The following is a 25,000-nucleotide window of genomic DNA, read 5'->3' as shown; positions in this document are numbered from 1 at the left end:
GAATGCTATTTTTGAGCAATGGTAACGGGGGGGCAGAGACACCCGCACCAGGAAGGGTTCGAGTCTGGAAATCAAAGGAAATTATTCAAACGTGTTTAAACCATTAAACTTTTCGTCGTCGCCGCGATAGACCCGGCGTTGCCTCAGAGATGACACATTATTGATCACGGTATTTATCGGAGCGTGATCGCTGAAGCGCGAGGCAGCTGCTTGGAGGGAGTTTCTGCAGAGTTTCTGTAGGTAAAGTCTGGCGGTCAGAAGACGCCTTTCCAAGCACAACTTGCTTTTTTTTCATTTCTGAGTGAGATTCACCATCAAAGGAAAGAGGTGACTATCATGTTTGTAATGGAATAAGTGTTTCCTCAATCATGAGCTTCAATCATTATATGATGTCCATCTATGAAATGACAAAGAAAAGGATTTAACGTGTTCTATCTGCTTCTGATGGCTGAGCCTGGAGGTGGGCAGCATTTCAGAGAAATACCTTCACATGAGAGGACATATTTTCCTAAAGTAAGTCTCTTCTGTCTAATATTGCAACATGTCCTAGATGTTGTTTTTTTGCTGCTCCTAAAGGCTGCGTTTCAGTTAATGAAACAATTTCCTCTTTGCCTCCTCAAACTGAGTGGAAAAACTCACATACGTCCCTCCATCTGCCCGCTCCATCACCTTAATTCCATTTCCTTCGTAATGATCATTTCTAAAAAGCTGCACCATCTAACGAAAGCATTAATAACATCCATAAAACATTTTCACATTAATGCTATAAGACGATCGTGCCTGTTGTGCTGCTTTTATCAGGAAAATGCTTCTTTAATTCATCAATCAAATCAGGATAGTTTTCTTTTTTTTCAGATGCAGGACATTGCTCTCAAAGCCTAAACCCTTGATCAATAACATCATTATTTAATCTAAAAGCTGTCAAACTTTTTTTTTCTGCAGGGATTTAAAAGATTTGACCATTAATAGTGATGGTTTCAACTCCTTTTTAGTCTTGGTCTTTTTTTTTTTTAATCACGTGATTAAGTTATTGTAGTGTGTCTCTAACAGACAAACAGGTGGTGAAACACTTTCGAACAGCGTCTGAGTGCTGAAAATGTGTGTTTAGCCATTTTTCCTATAGTTTTTGTCTGTGTGTGAAAGCGCTTCGGGATCTGCTGCTCTCTGACAGGTGGAGACGACGACCTGCAATCGACGACAATTTCTCAGTTCAGGTTAAACTTGCGTTTCTTCGAGTTCACTGGGAAATTCATGCTGGTGTGTGTGTGTGTGTGTGTGTGTGTGTGTGTGTGTGTGTGTGTGTGTGTGTGTGTGTGTGTGTGTTCCTGTACATACCCAAAAATAAGGACCAAAATTCGTTTTTCACCCACAGAATGAGGACATTTTTGCAAAGTGAGGACATTTTGGCCGGTCCTCACTTTTCAAAAGGCCTTTTTTGGCCTTTTTGAGGTTCAGACTTGGTTTTTGATTTAGGGTTACAATTGGGTTTAGGTTAGGTTTAGGGCATAGTTAGGGTTAGGCATTAATTTTTGATGGTTAGGGTGAGGGGCTGGAAATGCATTATGTCAATGACTGTCCTCACAACAATATAAGTACAAACATGTGTGTGTGTGTGTGTGTGTGTGTGTGTGTGTGTGTGTGTGTAAAAATCTCATCTCGTTTCGCTCCTCTTCAGAATTTGCACATCGGTGTAACCAAAGGAATCCTGGGTAGTGTGTCATTGATCGACTGTAAAAGGTTACGGTAAATCTTTCTTTCTTTCTTTCTTTCTTTCTTTCTTTCTTTCTTCCTGTCTTTCTTTTTTGTCCCAGCCACTCATCAATTACTCTCATTTATTTAGTGGACCATAACTCTATTTGTGAATGAAAGTCTTACTCAAAAGACAAGAAAAATTAGCTTGTGGGCGCTGGATGGTTGGAAAAGGAAGAAAATGAGGTGTCTAACCTGAAGTGACATTTACAAATTACCTGTTAATTTCAACTGGGTTGAGGGATGATAGGAGTGAATTACACTGACAGGAGGGTAACCGGGTAATGAAAGTCGAGTCTGCCGCCGCCAAATAAGTAACCTGCACTTAGAGGGGGAGTGAGGTTTATTCCACGTGAGGCTATCGGAGTGTTTTCCAGCTCTTATCCGAGCTGCATTCTGTCCACGCCCACCTCTCCACGCAATCTACTTTGGCTCCAATTAAGCCGAGGCTGGATGATGAATAGTTACAATCAGCCTTGTTTTAGGGCGGCGTGCTCAGGAGGATACTAACCGAGCGGCGGAAGTGCGAGGGAACGTCCAGGTGTCGGAGTGCAAGGTGAGGTACAATGGTGTCACCTTGCATCTGTTCCCCGGCTGATGTCTGCTGAAAAGTCTAGTGAGCCCCCCACCCCCCCGCTCCCTCCTCTCCCACAATGCCCCGAGCAAACATTAGGGAAGCGAAAACAGTGCCAAGTGGAAACAGGGTGACATTTGAATTGAATACCTCAATAATGGATGCCATCTCCCCGCAACCTCCATTTAGCTGGCAGAGCCGGAGCGGCACAGAATCAAGACGGGATCCCTCAGGTCGGCGGAAGCAGAGGACGCTGGTTAATGACGCCTGAGCCAGCCTGAAAGCGCGGCGCCACGCCACGGCGGCCATAAAAGCCCCTGTACCTATTAGCCGCGGTGCGTCGGGATGTCCGGGTCGCATGGTGGAGGATTGCTTTTATTTCAGCGCCGCATTAACGCCACTCTGGTCTTTGACACTCTGAGATCATTCAGTCAAATCACTGACGTTGGCCCCTTCTCAACTTTGTTTTTCAGGTATTATCACAGCTTTATAAGCATGTTTTCCTCAAATTTTCAGTTTTAAATCCTTGTTCTAGTAACTCAATCCAGGGGAGTCGAACCTGAGATCCATTTACCAAAACAGGCTCCACTCCGGCCAGGAGGCGACCCAGACAGTTAGAAAAAAAAATAACTTTCTGACAGTCTATCAAGGCGAGTTTGTAAAAACAAGCATAATGCAGTAGCCATTGGAGTGTTTCGGACATTTCACTGAATCTCGCATTAAAAAGAGTATCAATACCTGTAGCGGAGCCAGAGTTGAGGCAAGGGGGCGGTCGCCCCAGGGCCCACAAGGTCATAGGGCCTTGTTTCGTGATGTGTTCACATTTAATCGTAAATAAATTATTATAATAGAAATATGCAGTGTACTGTGATGTCTAGGTGCTGTAATAGACATCCCGGAGACATAAATACTCTTATACAGGCTCTTTAATAACACCGCTGCTCGGCCCATACATTTACATGTGTCCGTCCTATAAATGTGTCCCACCAGGTTTCACCATCATATCGTTCCTACCCCAATGCTCCCATTACATCTCCCCCTTTTAGCTTAGTGTCCATATTCATCTTTCTTCTGTTTCTTCTCAGAGCATTTTTTTTCTTAATAAACCTTTTTCTTTTAGTAAACCTGTACCACTAAACAGTGCAATCAACAATACATTCAATAAACTTCTTAAGTGCCTTTTTTCACAATGTAACAAAGCAAACAGTATTTATTTCTTTTCATTTCTTCCCTTTTTTTTTTCTAACAACAATGCCAACACGTCTGTATGAAATTATCTTACTGAACACGAACCTGTCTAGGGGTCAGGGTCGACAACCTGGTTCCCCAAAGCTGTGCAGGGATTATTCTGCCCTGTGAACCACAGCTTTCTACTCTAAGTAGTGATCACAAGTCCAGTCTGTGCAGGGTGTGAACAACCCGCCCTGACCTCGTAACCGTGGAACCCTCAGGTATCACTCTGATGTGAGACCTGTTTCTTCTGAGGCAACCTGACGGCATGTCGATGTTGTAGGATCGAGGGGTGTTGGCTGGGCTGCTGATGATCCCCGAGTCGTTGCTGTTCTTCACCCAGACCCGTTGTCCTGGTCTGAGCTGTTGTCTTGTCTGAGTTTTGTGTCTCTTGTTGAACCAGAATGCCTGTTTTTGTTTCTGATCCAGGTCTTTGCTTCGGAACCGATGAAGGTTTGGCCATCTTGGTTGAAGTTTCTCTTTACTGACAGGCAAGGGTGTCCTGATGTTACGACCCATCAGCAACTGTGCAGGTGAAGAGCCCTGTGCCAGAGGTGTGGCTCTGTACGCCATGAGAGCTTTGTGAGGGTCCTCCCCCTTCTTGAGGAGAGATTTGACAGTCCTTACAGCTCTCTCTGCTTCCCCGTTACTTTGAGGATAGTGGGGATTCGAAGTGACGTGGTTGAAGTCGTAGTCCTTTGCAAAGGCTGTGAACTCTGTCGCTGAAAACTTGAAGTTCCTGTGGGAGATTTTTTCTGTTGTTTGGCCACCCTGTTTGTACAAAGCCTTTTAGTTATCTGCATGTACTGTCCCTGTCCTGTGCCTGTCTGATTTGCCCAAGCTTGCTTTCAGATGCTGGTAGCTGTTGCAAGATCTGATCAACAGACACGCTCACATCCTCCTCCAACTGCTTGTCCTCCATTGTGAGTGGGGCTTGGATTGGAGCTCTGGACAGTGCATCTGCTGTGATTAAGTTCTTTCCTGGAACATGTTCAATTTTGTATGTAACGCGAAGCAGTCGAAACCTAAACCTTAGGATACGAGCTGGCAGGTCATCAAGAGCTCTGCTGCCCAGTAGGGAAATGAGTGGCTTATGATCTGTCTGAATCAAAAAGTCCATTCCTACCAGGTAAGACTGAAACCGTTCGCATGCCCAGGTCAGCACGAGTGCCTCTTTTTCGATTTGGGCATATCTGCACTCTGCATTTGTCATGCTGCGTGAGATGAATGCCACTGGACGCCAGTCACCTGCTGGTTGCTTTTGAGACAGGACCCCTTCCAATCCAAAGGAGAAAGCGTCCGCAGCCACTTTTGTCTCTCTATTCAGACAGTACTGGGCGAGGAGTGTGGGTGAGCTCAGTTCTTGACGGAGTTCATCGAAGGCACGCTGCTGTGCTGTCCCCCATTCCCAAGTAGTGTCCGCTTTAAGAAGCTCCCTTAGTGGCTCTGTAAGTTCAGCTATTCGTGGGGAAAACTTTCCAACATAGTGCACCGTACCATTGCCGACGAATCTTTTCACATCTGATGCATCTTTGGGTGTGGGCATCTCTCTGATCGCCTTGATTTTGGCAGGGTCTGCCTCAATGCCCTGTGCTGTGACGATGTGTCCCAAAAACATGACTTTTTCAACAGCAAACTGGCACTTATCATTGTTGAGAGTCAGGCCCTCTTGCTGGAGCCGCTCCAACACGTTGCAGGTGCAGTCTTTGGTCATGTTGTTCTCGCGTGGACCCGAAAACCAGTATGTCGTCTGCGTGACATACGGTTCCCTCAAGTCCTGACAGCATTTGAGTGAGTCTCTTCTGAAAGTGTTCTGGTGCGGATGAGATTCCAAATGGCAACCTTTTGTAGCAGTATCTTCCAAACGGGGTTATAAACGTGGTCAAGGGGACTGATTCTGGGTGTAGCGGTACCTGCCAAAATCCAGCTGTAGCATCCAGTTTTGTGAAGACTGTCACACCTGCAAACTTGGCCAACGTCTCGTCTACAGCAGGCAGTATGTGGCGCTCTCTGCAAACAAACTCATTCAGGTGAGTCATATCTGAGCAGATTCTGACTTTTTCATTGGGCTCAGGGGTGACCACCATCCCATGCCCATCTTCTCCATTCTCTCCAGCTCTGCCTTAACTTTATCATGCAGTGGCAGTGGGACTCATCGCGGCAGCGACAATGTATATGGCTTGGCACCTTCTTTCAGTTTTATTGTATACTCCCCTTTTAGCAGGCCCAGACCAGTGAAGACTTTGGGGTACAGTTTTTTTCACGTCAGCCTCTAACTCGTTCACACTGTCTACAAGCTGCAGCAGGCCTAATGCTGAAATAACCGGAAAGCCTAACAGGGGGGTAGACAGTTTCTGAATAACATACACAGCCTGTGTTGTCATTTTGTCTTTGTATTTCATGACTGCATCAAACTGACCTTTTACTTGCAGTGTTTTTCCACTGGGGCCACATAAGGGTTTCTCTGCTCTGGTGAGTGGGCCATGCAGTTCTTTTGAGTAAGTGGCAGCTGGCATCACGGTCACGTCAGCTCCTGTATCCAGTTTGAAGGTAACATTTTTGCCATTCACTGCCACTGTTTTCTTCCAGTTGGTGGAATTTGCACCTCCTGACACTGCACCTAAAAACAGTGTGTTGTCCTCATCTTCAACTACTGCTGCTACTCTGCCGGATCTGCAGACTGCTGCAAAATGTCCCTTCTTTTGACATTTTCTGCACTCTGCGTCCCGTGCAGCACAGTTGAGTTTGGAGTGTGCAGGTGATTTTCCACAGCGCCCACAGTACTTTTGTCCTTTTTAGTTTTCACTCTTTGTCTCCATTGGTTTGTGTGATAGATTTCCCTTGAAAGTATTTTTCTTGAACTTTAACAAATCCACATTTGCTTCTTTCATTTCACTTTTATTTGCTTCTCTCACGACTGCTCTTCAGCAGAAATCAAAGTTCTCCGGTGGGTTGATTGAAAACAGAGACTCCATCATGCCGCGCTGTCCTCCGGACCTCTTGTTGTTAGCGCTGCTAGCTTGTTAGCTTCACCCGCGGGGCTCACGGCAAAAAAAATACAGCTGCTTCTCACCAGCATCTCACTCCAATCGCTGCCTGAGACGGGCTTCTTGGCTTCTTCCATGTACTGTGATGTCTAGGTGCTGTAATAGACATCCTGGAGACATAAATGCTCTTTTACAGGCTCTTCTCTAACACCGCTGCTCAGCCCATACATTTACACGTGTCCATCCTCTAAATGTGTCCCACCAGGTTTCACCATCATATCGTTCCTACCACAATGATCCCATTACATGCAGCGTATGCGAGAAGGTATACGCATATGATTGTGGGCTCCAGTTTGCCAATTCTTACATTACGACTGTCCATGAATGCATCAGAGCTGTAAGCCAGCGCTGATTGGTTGTTTTTCTTTTGCACTTGATCTGAACTCTTTGGAGGGAAGTTAAACAGCAAAAATTGAGAAGAAAAAATATCAATCTGGTGCATTCAAGAGAAATGCAAAATAGAGAAAAGAGAAATTGGTTGCTTCTTGTCATCAACTAACGTCTTACTTTTCATTAACACCGCACCGTCACCGTGAGAGCCCAACAACTGAAGACGAGGCTATGCTAGCCGCTAGCGGTAGGAGAAAGTGGTCGGCAGGTTTGCCGAGGGCAAAACTTTAAAAGACGATCGCAGCACGTACAAAGTTGTGAACGTTGTTTTCCACGTTACCTGGTTTGTCTTGTTCGAGGATGTTCAAGGATTATGGAGGAACCAACTGAACCAGCACAGAGAGAGCCATTGGTGAGTCAGTGAAACCTTCAAAAATATTATCTTTATCAGAATGCTGTGGTCTTAAACACCTGCCTGTTTGAATGTGCCTTGTGTTGCTCTCAACTATAAGAGACCGCTGAGTCTGTGGGGTTTTTTTCTCTAATATCCGTGAATTCCAAAAGTTATAGATAGCTGTGTCTATATCTATCTGAATAGATTGTGTAATCTATTCAGCGTAATCTAACCACGGCGCCCCCACCCCATACACTGCGCTCTAGGCGGCCGTCTAGTTCGCCTATGCCGAGAACCGGCCCTGTGTGTATTTGTTCTTCAGAACAAGTTTGTGAACTGGTTTGTGACTTTATTCTGCTTTCTGAGGCATATAGGTTTGCTTGGCTCAATGAAAGTGAGCATTAGTGTGTAGTTTGATGGAAGTAAGAGGGATTGTTTGAATGGTAAAATTACTATCATAAGGGCCCGTCGAGAATGCTCCGCCCCCTCTGTACTGAGTCCCACGCTCCGCCTCTGATCAATACATTTGGCTTTATAATAAAATAATAGTTAATTTTGATAGTAACGGTGAAACATTTAGCAAAAACAGACTTTTTCAAAACTTCTACCAAATTCTGCAACAAAACTAAAGTTTATATTGAAATTTTACTATGGTGTCATAGATAGATCTACAAAGACAGATAAATAGATCAACCTGTATAGCTGGACTTGAGCTAAAATGAGGATGACACCCCTGAATAAACTGGTTAAATTGTGATATTTATGGATGGTTTTTCGAAATTTCTTCCTTTCTTTTTGACATGTGAACTTTAAGTTTGGCTGTTCAGGGTCCCGGTGGGTCCCTGGTCCAGGGTCTGGGTCTCCATATCTGGATGTTCTTCTCTGAGCTCTCTGGAGTTGTCGATGAAGACCATCAAACTGGAATTTAATTGTTGTTGTTCAGTTCTTACTGTTGTTTACCTGATTGTGTTGTTAGCTGTTGTTTCTCTGTTGACTCTGCATGACGGCTGAATTGTCAGGTTACTGTGAAGCTTTTACACGATGGATTATCAGAAAAATGCTTTAGTGTTATGTTTCAGTTACTTCTTAACATATTTTAAATGCTTGCTTTTTTGTTTACCATTATTCTCAACATATAATTTCAATCTCCAATAATTGAAAGTTATCATCAACTTTGACTTTTTCCTCTTTTTATCTTCAGCCTGCATTTCTTCATTAATTATTCTGTAGTTATGTTTCAGTTTACGTTGAATCTCTTTTCATTTCCATCAACATTTCAATCTTCTTTCTTGCATACTTTATTTAAATATTTCCGGCCCATCGCTAACATTTCAGCTGTCTTCTTGACGTGATTTCTGACACTTCAGGCGTCTCATCCTCAGAAATGAACTTTTTTCTCTCTTTGGTTCTTGATATTTTGACTCTGTTCATTCTAAACTTCTGTCACTTCTTAACATTGTGCCTCTATTATCAACAGACTCATCATTTTTATGTCAACACAGCCTCATTCCAGATGTTGGATTACATTCCTGTTTCACCTTGTGTCTGAAAATAGAGAAAAACTCAGTTGTTTGAAAGTTTTTGTTCTTATAGTGTGATTTAGATGTATGTGTGATGTAAAGAATATTTTCTACCGTCACGTTCATCCTCTTTGCTAGTTTCCCTGCATGTGTGCGAGGGGGGACAGCATTGAGACTAGTGAGCCGGCGTTGGGACGGTCATGTGATTGACCTAATAAAAAGGTCATCCAAGTCTTCACAGCGATCCTACCAGAGCAGTCCACCGGCTGGAGACCCCTTAACGATCTCCGGCCCGGCTTTGCCGAGCGCCAGGCTCCACCCTGACCTCTTTAGAGGAGCCGGCCCCGGCTTTTCCCTCACTCTCGTCTGACCGGAGAAAACTAATGAGTGTGAGGCTGTGGGTAAAAAAACCTAATGGGCCTCAGTAGTTTTTGCTCCCGGCTGACTGCTGAAAATGAACATTTAACCACAGCTCGGGTAATTGAAAAAATGACAAGCGCTACATACAGGCCATTGCCTCACACACACACACACACACACACACACACACACACACACACACACACACACACACACACACACACACACACACACAGCAAATTATTCTGATTATTTGCCACCTCCGGATTAGAAGTGCCTTTCCACACTGTCACTTACAGCACCAACCAGCAGCGGCATCACAATACACAGTTAAGGGGCAGAGATGCGGAAGTAACTTCAATTAAAACGAGACCGTTAGCCTCTGGTTACATGTAATACACGGGAAACACGGAGAAGCAGCGGCTTCTCGGCCGCACCGGGACAAGCCTTCTCAGGAGCCAGGCACCAGAGAAACACTCAACAAACCATGTCTCCAGGTGTATTTCTGAGCTTTACTTTGCTCACAGCTCCACCTACTTGTCATCTATTGACACTGACATCACCTCAAAGGCAAATATTAAGTCATTTATATATGCGTGTGTGTGTAACATCTCACCCTCCTGTTACACCCACCCCGTGTGGTAAATTCCTCCGTCAGCCAGAAGGAAAAAAGAAAAAGCCACAGTCAAAACGATGCCGAAGAAACAGCATCAGAGGGTTAAATAATAGATTTAATCCAGGCTTTGATGCCCTCCAGGAGTGTGTGCTCCATTACTACCCTTATATATAAATCAAACACCAGAGCAAAGACGGTGGCGGTTGCAGCTCCATCAAATGCTCAATCAATTACTCACTAACAGCATTTCTTCCCAGAGCAGACACTGAAGGATTTCTTGTCAATTCTTGTCATGAACATGAGCTACAAGAGAACATTACTGTCCCGTTATAATCACTTCCAGCCCTCCTCCGCTCACATGTCCCTCACTTTGGCATTGACAGAATGCAAAAGGCCAAAAGAGCACAAGTAAAATGTTAATTGAAAGAATGTCGCCTCAGAGATTTGAGTTTTGAACTCACACGTTCCCATTAGCCTCCCGTCAGAAAGTTTGCATGTTCTCTCTGTGTCTGGGAGGGTTCTCTCCGGCCACCGAGGCTGTTAGAATCACTAATTGATAAATGAATGAGTGCATGTTAGAGCGGGTGTTAGCGCTGCTCAGTAGAAGGAAGTTTCAAATCCCCTCAGCTGGTGGCGTGGAAACACAAATACTAACGACCCGCTCGACTGACGCCTCAGCGCGTCGAACCGGACGTCACCTGATATCACGTCCACACCCGGGTGGAGGCTGATCCACTAGAGGCCCGTTCATGCCTTCCTCGTCTGCATGTGCGCTCTGGTCCATGTGACGGGATGAGAATTGTCATCAACCGTTGTGTCGACCATGACTAAACTGATTTTTGAGGACGGACTGCGCCAGCAGCACATGCACAGCGCCATGCGGCTACCAAAAACAAAAATGGATGCCAAACCTGTCGAGCATTTGCGCATATGGAACGTAGAGAGAAGCTGTGGGAGAGGCCGTGTCTGTCAAGGACATGCCGAGACGCTATTTTGATTATGAATGAGTGCAGCTTGTCTGCTGATGGAGAGGAGTCGACCAATCAGCAAGCCCGAAACAAGACGGCGCGACAGCGGACGGTTTCTGTAAGCGAGGCAGGAAACACGAAAGATCAGCCATCCATCCATCCATCTAACCATCCATCCATCCATCCATCCATCCATTGATCAAATCCATGAATCAAACCCATTTATCCATCATCCATCCATCCATCCATCTGTCATCCATCCATCCATCCATCCCTTGGGAAAATCCATCCTTCCATCCATCCATCCATCCATTGATCCATCTTCCATCCATCCATCCTTTCATCCATCAAACCCATCCATCATCCATGTGATCATTCATCTATTCATCCATCCATTTATCAAATCCATGAATCAAACCCATCCACCCATCTTCCATCCATCCATCCATCCATCCATCCATCCATCCATCCATCCATCCATGCATCCAACCATCCAACCCTTCCATCCATCCATTCTTCCATCCATCAAACCCATGAATCAAACCCATCTTCTATCATCCATCTATCCATCCATCCATCAACCATCCATCGTCCATTATCCATCCATCCACTCATCCATTCTTCCATCAAACCCATCCATCCATCCATCCATCCATCCATCCATCCATCTTTCTCTTGACTCCTGAGTCATCTCCGTGGTCAGTGTGCCTCTGGAGGAACCGAATGTTTGCAGACACAGTGATGTTCTTCACAGGCGAGGTTCTGGATGATTCAGGGAATATATGAACCGAATGGAAAAGCCTAAATTTGTCATTTAATTCACAGCCTGCACCTTGATTGCAGGTTGTGTTTCATGTCATATATCAGAAACTTTTACTCTCACTTCTGCTTCAGATACAGATATGAATAAAAGACAGTGATGATTTTATGTCGGCTCAGTTCGTCTATATTTTACCAACGCAATTCTAATTTTAATTATATTCCAAAAAAAAAAAAAACCAATGAGAAATACAGACTGTATTGTTGGGTCTTTATTGGATTTAATATATTCTCATTTCAGTATTTTTAATGGGGTGAACCTATGAGTTTGAAGAGACTCAGAACAAATTAAGGAATAAATCTGGTCTGGTCGGTGAAATAAAAAGAAGCAGCAGAACAGGTGTAATCAGGTTTGCTCTGCACTGCCCCCTACAGTCAGGCTACCTTTTGTCAGATTAGCAAAGCCAGATGTTTTTCATTAACATTGATAGTTTCTGTGAAAACTGAGAACAAATAATATTTACAAACATTACATTGGAGACTAACAGGGAGTAAGAAGGTTGGGTCAGAAGGAACATTTTCACTGACTTAAAGCGATACTTCAACATTTGGCAAATTGGCCCGCTTCTAGCGCAATTCCTTAGTCATTTCGAACAGTATACTTACTTTTTTGTGAGGACGAGCTGTTGTTTATTCAGAGTTGAGTCGGGGAAGGTTTTCAGGACGGACACAATGGAAGTGGATGGTATTTTGGTTCCCCCTCGTCAAACTCATCAAATACACAATATAACAACCTCAAAACACTTTGGTGGGCGAATTATAATCCGCACATTCACTACGCTGTGAAGTATTAATGCAAAATTACGAGATTGAGCTGTTTATGCGAAGATTGCTAAGACGGAACTACTTACTAAACATGGCGTCTGGGCGTAGTGATTTCAAAAGAAAAAGTAGTTCCCAGTATTTGCTTCAATGTCGTAACGCTACAATATTATTTGTTGGTGTTCCACAGCGTAGTGAATGTGCGGATTATAATTTGCCCACCAAAGTGTTTTGGGGTTGTTATATTGTGTATTTGATGAGTTTGACGAGGGGGAACCAAAATACCATCCACTTCCATTGTGTCCGTCCCGAAAACCTTTCCCGACTCACCTCTGGATAAACAACAGCTCGCCTTCACAAAAAAAGTAAATATGCTGTTCGAAATGACTAAATAATTGCGCTCAATGGGCCAATTTGCCAAAATGTTGAAGTATCGCTTTAAAGTTAGGGTTGGCGATTTGAATGAGATACATTTTTTTGAATACTGGTTAAAATGATCTTTATGACCCGATGGGAAGCAATTCATAGCGTGTTTTTAAAGTAGTTTGGAAAATATCCGCTATCTACAGCAGGAGTAAAACGGGAAAAACAGCAACCAATAATCTTGAGGGGACACCTTTTTTAAAACCAATCAAATCCCTTCGCCGTTCGACCTGCCCCCTGCGCGTACATGTACGGGTGCACTGACCCTGGTTCAGTGCGCGCGTAGAAGGACGGAGCGTCGTTGCAGAACGGCGGAGATGAATGTTTGGGGTTTCACTCACCGTTCAGTGCGCCATAACTTGGAGTAGCGCAAATAAAGAAAAACGAAGAAACGAGTGCTGAGGACAGGTTACGCCAGGAACACACTGGACGCGGAAGTGCCGCGCGCACCGCACCTGCCAACGGGAGCTCCTCCAATGGGGTGGGAGCTGGGCGGAGCTAGCTAGGCAGAGCCTTGGGGAGATGCTACATGCTAACGCTAGTTTTCCAAGATCGCCAACCCTAGCTTTAACTAATTGGTGTTATCGATTATTTAAAAAAAAAGATTGATACAATTGTTGTCAAACAGAATGTTACCTAAATTTTGTTATTACTATTTGTTTTGTACTTTTGTTGGTGATCACAGCGGCTCTGCCTCATACTTTCCTTTAGCTTTTCCTTTGCATTACACAGAACTTGCGGTCTAAAAACATCACGCCACCTGTGTTATCTTTCTAATTAATTCAAAAGTAGCATGCAGTTCAGCACGTTTGAGAAATGTTTGTTCTGATAACATTTAAACTATGGAAGTCCTTTTCAAAAGTGCCCTTTTACTATCTTTTTGCACTGCTGCTGTCATCAGAAATGGCTGATTGCTGCTTGATGCCGCAGTGAAAGCTTCATCTTTATTACCTTATTACCAATCTTTGCACAAAAACAATGGAGAAAATGTGTAGTTGTAGTTTTTTATAGAATATTTGCAATTATTTCATTGGTGTGTCTCAACGGAGGTCAAGCGTGGCCCCTGACTGTGGTGAAGCATCTTTCTTTATCCCGTTTGACATGGTAGATGGATAAAATGCCTTCTTTTAAATTGCTCGTGATTATCATGTCTACATGCTGTGTTCCTGCAGTTGCGTCACCCGTGCTTTCAATTGTTGTGTTACAGAGCATGAGGACCCCCAAGTGCCTCGGGAGCTGGTGGTGATTTCAAATATACAAAATAGGGGCTGATTAAAACAAAATTATTATCTCAGACATTAACCAGATTGAACACGAGCACTGGAAACCGTGATCCATCATAATAGTTGAGCATTATCTTAAATGTCCAATGGCTATTCCATTTATGAATGTTATGCTTGATGGATGATGGCAATTAACAAAATTTAATCTCCAAAGAGTTCTCAGAGTGCCACACACACACACACACACACACACACACACACACACACACACACACACACACAGTGGGACAGGCAGTACCTGATTGGGTGTGCTGTCTTTCACTGTTGTGATAGTACAGAAAGCTGCTATTTTGCTTTCGTACATTGATTTTCGTTTCAATCAGGCAGGGGGCTTTTTTCTAAAACAGGCCCGAATCAGCAATTACTTGCAGTTAATGAATCAGCCCCACATTTTACACCTCGGTCCAGCTTTACTGCTTTTTCCCTCTCCCAACTAATAGGACCTCTTGTACAGTGCTGTACGTCTCCGTCCGACAGACACGGGAGGGCTTTAATTCACTCTCACCTTACAGAAACCCAGCATTTTGTTTTTAACTAAACCTTCCTGCATCTGTAACAGTCAACCATGCCTTAAGATAAAGGCTATAGCCTTTATAGGGCACTTGCTGAAATGCTTAATTGTCAATATGTTAAAAAGTAACATGAAAAAGCTTAAAGGCTATGAATATATAGGTAGACCGCTATAGGGTTCCTTATCTTTATTAAATGTATTCATTAAATTTCTGACCAGATTACAGGAAAATGTCATGCACTCAGGTCTTTTATGTCTTTCGGTACCACTGTCCTACAACATGATGGATATCGCCACATAAAAGCATTTTAATTGTGACCTAATTGGGATTAACATGACATTTAGATTATACGCAGCATGAAAGATCAAGCATGGTTTCAAAATGGTGGCTGAATGTCGCAGTGAGGTGCTCCGACCACTAATTCAGTCTGTGGTGAGTTCAGATTTGTCAAGCCGTGCACATTTTCAAAATTTTCTCAAATTCCACAAAAAAAACAAAAAAAAAAAAAACAAAAACAAAAAAAACAGCCTACCTCAAAGCGAGCGACGTTTTGATCCATCACTGTCAGGAAGGAAGGTGAACAAACATGGTCGCTTTCCAGATAGATGGGGAAAATCGTCTTGCTGGTGCAGTAAAACCTGAATTACTAGTTGCAGCGAGGTTATCAGTCGAGGCGATTGCAGGACGGGGGCCCTCAGAGAAACTTCTACACTTAGATACTCTCTTCAGTAATGAGAGTACATCAGGAATACCTGGGTCCTGCAGTGAAGGCTGAAGATGAGAAGTGAAGATTGAAGCCTTCAAACAGTACAAAACAAAAAGCTCTTTTATTCTTATATTTACTATATGTTGATGGTAAGAAAGAGTTTCTTGAAAATGATAAATGTTAATTAAATAAGTATTTTTTCAGGCTATTTCCAGTTTCATCGTGCAGCTTTGTAGAACCACATGCTTGATGTATACATCGAATAAAACATTTTCTATCTTGTGATAGAATGTGACGTAATCCACAGTGTGTACATTGTGGAACACAGAACATGTTCCATTCTGGAATAGGTATAACACTGCATTTTACCCTTGGATTATGTCATATTTTTCTTATTTCTTGGTCTTCAATTTTACCTAGAATCTAGTTTTATACTTTCAATACTTTCTCTGTCAAAAATATAAACATTTTGAGGTCTTTTTTTACATTTTTAATATAATTTGCAGACATTCCATTTTTTTCTTCTGTCAGTGATTAGACAAGTAATAAACATTTTATTTCAGGTGATAAAATTTAGAAAATGAGTTGGATCATCATTTGCTTCAGTAAAAAGTACACTACAAATACAGCTTCTTCTCTTTTTTTTTTTTTTTAGCTTTTTTTCTTTTTTAATTATTATCTTTATGTCTAAATTTAGCACTCAGTGGAATATTTCAGTCATAGACACTGTTTCACATTTTCAGTAATTACAAAAAATAAATAAACAAATGAAAAACAAATATTTTTTTATCTCTAAACCTGAGAAGTGTAAATCTGACGTGTCACTCTCGTGTCACTCTTTGTCATTATTCACACAGATTTTAAAAAACTAAACTTCACCACTCTGTTGTTCACCCCTGCTGACCCCCTGACCTCTATGACCTCTATGACCTCTGTGGCCTCTGTGACCTCTGTGCCCTCTGTGACCTCTGTGCCCTCTGTGACCTCTGTGGCCTCTGTGATGTCTCCGTCTGCAGGTTCAGCTCACAGTGATGAGGCGACTTACGGACAGTGTGGTGGAGCGTCTGGAAATGGTGTTCTTAAGCTTCCTGCTGGAGAATCCATGGCGGAGCAGCAGGTCGGGTGACGGTGCGATAATGACTCACTCCCACAGCAGAGACCCCGCCCCCCTTCTGTCAGCGCACCCAGCGCAGCCGGCCCTCCTTCATAACTGTCACCAGGCCGCTGGCACGAACCCTCGGCTTATTTGGCTGAAAAATCACACATGAAATGGTTTTTAAAGTGGGGAGGAAAGAAGTGAGAACTATCTCATTTCTTTGACACTTCTGCCTAATTTATTTTTTATTTTTTATTTTTTGTTAGTGGGGGGCAGCGTAGGAATGGAAATAATCCTCGGATGGATGTGAGTCTATCCCAATTCGTAAGAGTATGGAGCACTTCAAGCTGATTTTAACATGCACGATGCAGCATCAGGACAATGTCTTGTGTCTTGCTTTGGGGACTCTTAGCTGGGAATCTTCATCTTTGGGGATGAGGATTATTGAATGAAGTCACTGTTTAGTTTCATCTTTAAAATGGGCCCATTTTAAGGGACTGAATCCTGATTAGACGAGCAAACTCGATGCTGGAACCCATTTAAATCTCAGACATCGGTTATTCGTGACAGTCGCTCATGTTAATAACTTTACCATTGAATGTTCAAGCAACAATCAAATAACATGAAGAACCAGAAGCAACTCACTTCAACACAAACCCACTCGCAAACTAGCTAACTGTAGATTTTCTACAAGCTAATTTTTTCCTCTGAAAATGTCAACGTGAAGAAATTTTACTTCAGTACAAAGCAAAACAAGTTAAGTCGAAGCATAAGTGTAACAGCCACCCTTGTGACTTTTAGCAGAGGTTGTGGTCTGACAGACATGCAAAATTAGCCAACTTGACCAACAGCCCACTTTTTTTTTTCAAGCTTTCTGAAAGTAGGCCGACAGTTGCGGTAATTGCTCCAAATCTTGGCCCATTCTCACTGGGAAGGTATGGACGGTCCAGTTGGTTCACGCACACACACGCAAACAAATAGCATTAAAGGTATCGGCAAAATTAATCCCGCCACACGTGCTACCTGACACTGTGATTATTTCTGGGGGCAGCGTTGCGAAATAAAATGCTGCAGTGCTGCTGCACGTGAGAGAGCGCGTCCCCGCGGGACCACCGGCGCCATCTGCCCCTCTGCAGGCGATCGTCCCCAGATAGAGGATGGAGCAGGGCTGAGGCAGCACAGGAAAGCGACGGGGTGAACTGCCCTGCCAGGTGGAGGACTGCGATCTGCCCACTGATTTCCTCCACAATGTATAGAAACTAAATACTTATTAAGGCAAGTCACTGTTTTTAGTAACCTAAAGATTCTTCTCTGTTTTTCATTCCAAACCAACAGGGCTGACCTAATATCAGTGACAAAAAAAGAAAAGTAAGTTGTGAGTAATGAAAAAGTGATTGCCAGTCTTAATTAATAATGCAAAAAAGTGATCATAATTTGGCCAGACTTACAAATAAAGATTCTAATTTCAAACAGAAACGAATTGAAGACACAAATTGAAAATGTTAACGACCCTCTTTCAAGCTGTGATGAAGATTCTTCATTTATTGACTTTTCATCGGTAAAACCTTTTTAATCAATTTCATATCTGTGGTTGCAAGTAACCTGAATGTCAAAGTGAATCAACTTGGGATCAAACTAATTTCATCTATTTAGGTGTCAGTGTTCAATTTTTTTGTGATTAAATTCACCAGTGTCAAGCCTCAAACTCAAAGAACCAAGTAAGCAAACAAGCACCCAGATATCCAACCAACTAACTAATGAGTCAACCAACCAACCAACCAACCAAACAGCAAAGGACCCAAGCAGCAAATCTAACTCAATTCACTTCAATTCAATTCAATTCAGCTTTATTTATATAGTGCCAATTACAACACAGTCATTTCTAGGCTGCTTTTACAGAGGACAAACAGCAGCAAGCCAACCAACTAAACAACTAAACAGCAATCCACCTGACCAACCAACCAACCAACCAACCAACCAACCAGCCAACCAACCAACCAACCAACCAACCAGCCAACCAACCAACCAACCAACCAACCAACGACTTTATCAGCCAACCCACTGACCCACCATCCAACCGACTGACCGACCAAACAACCAACCAACCACATTATCAAACAACCAACCGAAGAACCAATGAGCCTACCAACTAGAGGTGTCCCCGACTAAGAATTTACATAGTCGAATCTGATTCGTCCGATCCTGCTGATCGTCGACTGATAGTCGAATCTATCATCTTTTTTTTTTTAATCATTTCAATACAGCAGATTGTTGCAGTAAAAATAATAATAATAATAATAATAAAAGACAGTGCAGGCAGGTAAAACAACACTTTTGTTTTTTTCCTACACGACTGGAACAAAGTGTTGGTAACTTTAAACATCAAACAAATGAAGTAGTTCAAATGACCATAACCAGACCCTCTTCACAAACGGGCAAAAACATGTAATTTATTTATAGCTATAAGCTCTGAAGATAAGCTCAAATTTTTTGGCTTAACAATTTCTCACATTATCTGCTCAAATTAAATGAAATGGGCTTAATTGTGCTGTGTCGGTCTGTTTCGCAGCACAACATCGATGCAAAAACAAATACTAAATCAAATAGAATAAGCCTTTTAGATAAATGAAAAAAATAAAATAATAACCTCATATATTACAATGAAATAAAATAAAAGTCAGCATTAAAATTGAAAAGTGAGTGACAGAAACATTTTTCATACACCCAATTATCTGGCTACTTACCCGTTTAAAGCTAGGGTTGGCGATCTTGGAAAACTACCATGTATTCAAATATAGCATCTCCCCAAGGCTCCGAATAGCTCCGCCCAGCTCCCACCCCATTGGAGGAGCTCCCGTTGGGAGCGAACGCACTGGACGCGGAAGCGCCGCGCGCACGGAGTTTGTGATCGCCTCCAATGTTATTAACCTTTCTGACTGCCGCACACAACGCGCATAGGAGCGCAGCGCGCCGCTCTGCTTCGTTCTATTTTTCACGCGAGCCGCGAGCGCCGAGAGCGCCTTGGCAACGCGCGAGTGCACTGAACCAGGGCCAGTGCACGCCATTGAAATGTACGCACAGGGAGCTGGTAGAACGGCGAAGGGATTTGATTGGTTCCTTAAGAGCGGTCCGCGCCTTACGATTGGTTGGAGTTTTTACACTCCTGTGGCCGCTACAGTGGTCAGATTTTTTCCGCACCTTTTTCCATCCACATAATGAATTGACTTCTCCCAGGGGGCAAGGAGCATTTCACTCAGTATGACAAAAAATGCTTTTGGACAACATCGCCTACCCTAACTTTAAGGTGGAAAGCCATGTTAGTTGTTGTGGAATGATAAGAAAGGAGCTGCTGACACACTTGCATTGGATTTTTTTAGATCATCTTTAACTTGTTCTGAAGTTTTTTTTCGACATTTGAGCCTTTTAAAGTTAAGCCAAATCACCACTAAGGTGCTGCTCTGTGATGGAGCTCTGCGCAAAATCGGATTGTGCCACTCACCATGGTGGTTCATTCACAAACACTAAATCGATAGAATATTGAATGAAAGTACAAGTTAAGTAAATTTTTCCACAGTATATTTGATAGGCTAACATGTATATCAAATAGCCTTATATCATGATTATTTGGAAAAAAACAAGCATTCTGTGTAAATTAGTCATTCAGCACCCCCATACAGCTGTAATGGAATGGTCCTCGTTTAATAACCACATTTTGCGATGCTTCGACTGTATGATTGGCCGTCTAATCAGGCCCCTTCGAACGAATCATCGAATCGTCAAATATCTGAGGACACCCCTACTACCAACCAATCAAACAACCAACCAACCAGTCAACCAACCAATCAAACAACCAACCAACTAGTCAACCAACCAACCAACTAGTCAACCAACCAACCAATCGACCAACCAACCACATTATCAAACAATCAACCAACCAGCCTCCTGAACAACCAACTAACCAACCACTTTATCCAATCAACCAACTGACCGATTGACCAACCAACCAAGCAACCAATGAGTCTACCTGCCAATACACCAACCAACCAACCAGCCAACCATCCAGCCAACCATCCAGCCAACCATCCAGCCAACCATCCAGCCAACCAACCAGCCAACCAACCACATTATCAAAGAACAAACCAACCAGCCAACAGACCAACCAACTAACCAACCACTTATCCATCAACCAACTGACCGACTGACCGACCAGCTGATCACCAATGAGTCTACTGGCAATACACCAGCCAACCAAATCAACAGCTAACCAACCTTCAACCAACCAACCAACCAACCAAAATACCAACTAGTCAACCAACCAGCCAACCAACCAGCCAAGACGAGTCCTTGTCCTTCCCAGTGGTCCGGCTGTGCTTTAACATTTTCTTTTGTGATCAAAAGCTGGTTTTACTTCTGTAAACCAAACAAAATCAATCATTTCAGATTATAAAAAGCCTCCTCAGCCTAACCTCTGTACACTTGACACACTCTGCAGCAGCTTTCCCCCCCCCCCCCCCCCCCCCCCCCCCCACCCCCCACCCCCACCCCCCCCCCCCCCACACCACCACAACACCACCACCACCAGCTCTAACATCTGCTAATCATGCAAATATGTAGCCTGAGGTGAGGAAAAAAGCAAATAAGAGTAAATTATAGCTGAAAGAATTCTGAGCAGCAGCCACCAGTTAACATCCTACTTAGATATGTTACTGTATTTGGATCAAAAGAGCGAGGGGCTGGGAGATAACCCCACTTTGCTTTCATGTTTAGATCTGCTGCTTTGGACCACTCAGTGAAGACTTCTACCCAGAGGGGGAGCTAACTTACCTAGCATCAGTCTCTCAGCTAAACGGCTGATAAGAGGAGTTTATCAGCATCATAAACGGGACAAACCTGGACCGTTTCGTCACAAGTGCAGGGGGGGAAAAAGCAAGTTCCAAGTTGAAGCAAAGAAGAAGAGAATAATCAGGATTATCTTTCATCAGGATTAATTTGTGCATGATGATTAAAGCTACCCTGTGGAGTTTTTATTGTAAACAAACACGGTTTTGTTTACATTCTGTGTTGTTCAGGAAGTGGTTAGTGTTGATGCTTGAGGCCTTACATGCCGGCTGAATGAATGAATGAATGAGAAACCACACTACAGTTTGTTGTATGTTGTTTTCTGATGTTAATTCTGAATAAACTACAAATAATAATGTAAACAACCAGCAGTGGGCTTAACCGTCGAGATTAGCATTGTCCCTCTCATATTCTCGTACTCTCATATTTACTTTTATTTCCTTGTGAATTACTTATTTTGAATATGATCCATCACTTTGATGGGATTTTTAAAAAAACAATTTAGTCTGTTTTATAATTTAAATGTATTATACTGTGCAGATATACTTTTAAACTTCACAGTACACAACAAATAATTCTTATGTAATAATACACATTAAACCCTCATGTGAAAACTCATGTTTGCACATGGTGTCACATGTGTTGTTATTAATAAACTTAAAGTGCAATATTTTGTGTAAGCATGCAATTAAACAGAATTTACACAGGATCTTAGTTGATCTGACTCAATAAGCACAGACAGGAGTTTTTTGCAGCGACAAAATTTCATTAAACAGTACGACTTTACGTGAGTGTGCTCAGCTCTCCACCACAAGCAGACGTGATGTATTTCAGTATGTTGGGATACAGAAACATGCAGTATTTTTAACACTGGAAACTGCAGATTTGGCAACAGCTAGTCCTTTCATTTCTCCCTCTTCGCTTTTTGTGATGCTTTCATGGCTGTACCTCTATTAAAAGACCAACTCCATTAGCTAAAAGCATGTTTTTCTCCATCTACTACAACCGAGTGTTCCCTCTTTGACTATTATTAGCCCCAATCCATCAACAGTCACATTATTCTAATATGATAGCTTTTAGAAAGTCACCCCAGACATCTCTGATGACGAGCGCCGCATTTTTCCCCCAACAGAAATCATCAAGTAATGTCTTGATTGCATTATAATGCTATAAGGAGATGAGTGTGCATGAATCCGCAGAACAACAAACCAAATGCATATCATCCATTGATGGAAACATCTGTGAATCATTATGCAAACTTGGTCTAATTCTTTAGAGTTCGATTCATTAAAGAGTATTGTTAGTTTCAGTGGCTGAGCCCTTATTATCATACATTTAGGAAATGAGGCAAATAGAAAAGGCATAAGAGCCCAATCAATAGCTCTTTTCATTTTGCCTTAATGGCCCTGTTTTCAACGCTCCCCCCCACCCCCAACACACACACACACACACACACCACACACACACACACACCACACACACACACACACACACAGATAGAAAAAAAACACAGGGAGGATGGTGTTACAACCATAAATGTAATTTCTCTCCAAGAGAAAACATAATAATACCTCCTATCTCCATTCTGCATATTCCTATAACATTCTGCAAAATTGAGTATGGATTTAACATCAAAAGGTTACATGAATTTTTCAAATGAGATATTAAAGTCAATATTTTGAGCAGGGGAGATATTTCAGTTGGGATGGCGAGCTTACATGATGGAGGCAGAACGCCACGGCGAAGGAGCCAGCTTTGCAAGCCGCGGACGCCTTCACCAAATTGACAGGCGGTGAAAAGTCAGACGGGGGGATTTCAGTGTCAACACGCACATACGGCAGTAAAGAGTACAGACACTCAGTGAAAAATCCCACTTTTGTTTGATAACACAGCGACTTAAGGAGAAACAAATCCACATGTTAAGACAAAAGAGTTCAGCCTCTAGTGCAGTATCTTAATTTTATTTTTTTTTTAATTGTGAAACATCCTCTTCAGATGTCTTCAGTGTGCAAGCAAAAGTCTGCCGGACGGTACGATGCTATCATTTGGATCTGAGTTTTGTACAGCTTGAGGAAAGAAGCGCTCTGACGGTACTGACAGGCGTACGGCTGTGTTATGAGGGTGGTTAGCACAGCCTTTAGGTTTCTCTACCTGGGGGCCTTGGACCACCTCGGGTACAAGAACAGAGTTCTCCACAACAACTTAAAGCAGAACTATGCAACTTTTTTACCTCAATAAAGTGTTTCAGAATCCCTGTGGGGGTAAACACACTTGTCATGGTGATTCGCCGGTCTCTAAAACCACTATCGCGAGCAGCGGCCATGCTTTCAGTATTTTCAGTTTTACATTTGAATTTCACTGCACTTCCTTTCACCAAATTTTTCATACAAACTGTAAACTTAATCGCAAGCAGATCAAAGTTTTTTAATCGCAAGCAGTGATGGGCAGTATAAAGCATTAGAAGTAATGCATTACTGTAATGTGATTACTTTGTTCAATAACAAGTAAAGTAAGGGCAGCAGAACCTCCACACCCCCACCAGGAGAACCTCCTGCTGTGGAGAACACAGCACCACCAGACAGCATGTCTATGGAAGAATCTGACAAGAACTTCTTTTGAAGGAATTTCATAAATCCACCCTGGACTCGGATTTATGGCTGAAAAGGAGGACCTGTCTGAGAGAAGGGGACGTTTGGTCTCCCGTACAGAACGCCAAACAACAAAATGATGGGAATAACTGGTTCAACTGTCTCCAAACCTTTTTTTTACATTATTACCATGTGATTGGTTGTATGGACAGAGGATATTTTAAACATCAAATCAATCAAACTTTATTATATAGCACTTTTCAGAATTTAAAAAAAAAAAAAATCAATGAAATGTTTTGACTTTTGAAGAGTGAAAAAGAACAATCTGAACCCGAGGTTTGTTTCAAATTCAGGATTCAGTCCGCGGGCTGCCAGTTGATGATTGCGGGTTTAGAGGTTATTGTTCTCTGTGCTCTCCAGTGTTAATGTTTGGAGGGTATTGTTCTCCGTGTTCTCCACTCTTAATGCTCAGAGTGTTTTCTTTTCTGCACAAACATGTATATGAAAAGAGCAGCCAGATGCACCCAGTAGTGGCCCGACTTGAGAGCTGCATCGTTGCTATTGCCGTGTAAACGGACATCGCCTTCAAAACATCACACTTTTCTGAAATGAAGATGCAACAATGTGTTTTCACTTGAAATGTTGTCGTGTAAACGGGGTGTCAGTAAGAGATTTCTATTCAAATTTTCAACGTTCACAGTGCTTTTTGTTTATCCTGTATTTTTATTTTGTCTTATTTACAGTTCCATGGAGGAGCGATGGAAACAATGACATGTTTAATGGCCGGGAGGGGGTTTGATTCATATTCCTCCATCGCCAATGATGAAATAAGCTCTGGATGTCATTCTGTTATTAAGCATCTATTTCATGGTACCAGGCATTGTTGTACATGTGAACTCATGAATCAAGTCTTAAGTCTCCTTTCCATCATCAGTTTCAATTTCACCACTTTCACTTTCCAGCATTTACAGGGTCACTCATCATTCCCTCTGACAGGTCTGGATTTATACCATGTGATCTGTTGTTATTAATTGTTATTAAATAACTCTTTCACTGTCTAAAAGCACTTCTGACTGTCACTGCACCTGGATTTGTTGTTGAAGAACGTTCAACCTGTACCTCATGTATACGTGATAATGAGAGCTGGTTTACACATCGAATGTAACCAAACCTTGTAATCCGGT

The 25,000-nt window shown here is 42.7% G+C and overlaps 1 long non-coding RNA gene across 1 annotated transcript in view; it reads left to right on the top strand.

Annotated features, from left to right (window-relative positions):
* Window positions 1-25,000, top strand: part of LOC115382318 (uncharacterized) — a 159,631-nt gene that overhangs the window by 35,110 nt on the left and 99,521 nt on the right. The window contains exon 2 of the long non-coding RNA XR_003930525.1: window positions 4,339-4,345. This is a non-coding gene — a long non-coding RNA (uncharacterized LOC115382318). The remainder of the gene's footprint in view (window positions 1-4,338; window positions 4,346-25,000) is intronic.

The sequence above is a fragment of the Salarias fasciatus genome, chromosome 23, assembly GCF_902148845.1.
Source record: "Salarias fasciatus chromosome 23, fSalaFa1.1, whole genome shotgun sequence".
Classification (NCBI taxonomy): Eukaryota; Metazoa; Chordata; class Actinopteri; order Blenniiformes; family Blenniidae; genus Salarias; species Salarias fasciatus.
This window is presented reverse-complemented; position numbering and strand designations above follow the sequence as displayed.